This window comes from Budorcas taxicolor, chromosome 10, assembly GCF_023091745.1.
Source record: "Budorcas taxicolor isolate Tak-1 chromosome 10, Takin1.1, whole genome shotgun sequence".
Classification (NCBI taxonomy): Eukaryota; Metazoa; Chordata; class Mammalia; order Artiodactyla; family Bovidae; genus Budorcas; species Budorcas taxicolor.
In genome coordinates this window covers 67,706,212-67,707,528 of record NC_068919.1, presented here as the reverse complement: position 1 = coordinate 67,707,528, position 1,317 = coordinate 67,706,212, and the positions used below count along the sequence as shown (strand labels likewise).

Genomic DNA, 1,317 nt, shown 5'->3' with positions numbered 1-1,317 from the left:
GGCCTTTGCACTTGCTATCCAATCTTCCTGGAATGTTCTCCCTGGCCATATACTGGGCTTGCTCCTTCACCTCTTTAAAGTCTCTATTCAATGTCATCTTCTCAGTGAGGTCTTCCTGATCACATTACATAAAATATCAACCTACCCTACACACACACACACACACACACACACACACACACACACACACTATTCCTTTGATTTGCTTATTTTTCTAACTTAAAACTTACTAATATTTAACATATTTTAAATTTTTTTTAAAGTTGCTTGCTATCTGTCTTTCAAGCCAGAATTTAAACTCCTTGAGAGCAGGGAGGTTTTTTGTCTGTTTTGTTCATTGGTTAATCCCTAGCACCCAGAAAAGTGCCTAACATAAACTATTAATAGACACTTCAGAAATTACTGGTGGTGCTCGCTTCGGCAGCACATATACTAAAATTGGAATGATACAGAGAAGATTAGCATGGCCCCTGCGCAAGGATGACACGCAAATTCGTGAAGCATTCCATATTTTTCAGAAAGAAAAACACCAATACAGTATACTAACACATATATATGGAATTTAGAAAGATGGCAATGACGACCCTGTATGCAAGACAGGAAAAAAGACACAGCTGTGTATAACGGACTTTTGGACTCAGAGGGAGAGGGAGAGGGTGGGATGATATGGGAGAATGGCATTCTATCATGTATACTATCATGTAAGAATTGAATCGCTAGTCTATGTCTGACGCAGGATACAGCATGCTTGGGGCTGGTGCATGGGGATGACCCACAGAGATGCTATGGGGAGGGAGGTGGGAGGGGGGTTCATGTTTGGGAACACATGTAAGAATTAAAGATTTTAAAATTAAAAAAATAAAAATAAAAAATAAATTGGAGATTTAAAATAAATAAATAAATAAAAGCTCTTGTCCCCTGCACAGCAGGGAGAAAAAAAAAAAAAAAAAAGAAATTACTGGTGGATGAATAAATGATTTGAATTAGTTTCCATTTATTATTCATTTACTCTCTTCCTGGTAACAGTTCCTTCAATGGCATTATTTGGTAGATTCTACTACTATTTCAAGTTTGAGCACAGAGATTTTAAGCAACATGTCAAGGTCACACAGACACAAGTGGCAGACTGGAGACTCAAACATAAGTCTGAGTCCGAAATGAGAGCTCCTAGCCATTGAGCTCAAATGCACTGCAAGTATTTTAAGAAAATTATAATTTCAAACATAGATATAAGCTTTATTTATGTATAATTGTCCAGCTTTAAAAACTATTCTGATAATTAAAACTTGTGGATTATACATTCATTACCTTGAACTA

At 36.5% G+C, this 1,317-nt stretch overlaps 1 non-coding gene across 1 annotated transcript; it reads left to right on the top strand.

The window, feature by feature from the left end:
- Positions 1 to 408: 408 nt before the first annotated feature.
- On the top strand, positions 409 to 515 carry LOC128054928 (U6 spliceosomal RNA). Its single transcript, XR_008200069.1, has one exon. It is a non-coding gene; the product is annotated as a U6 spliceosomal RNA (small nuclear RNA).
- The last annotated feature ends 802 nt before the right edge of the window (positions 516 to 1,317 follow it).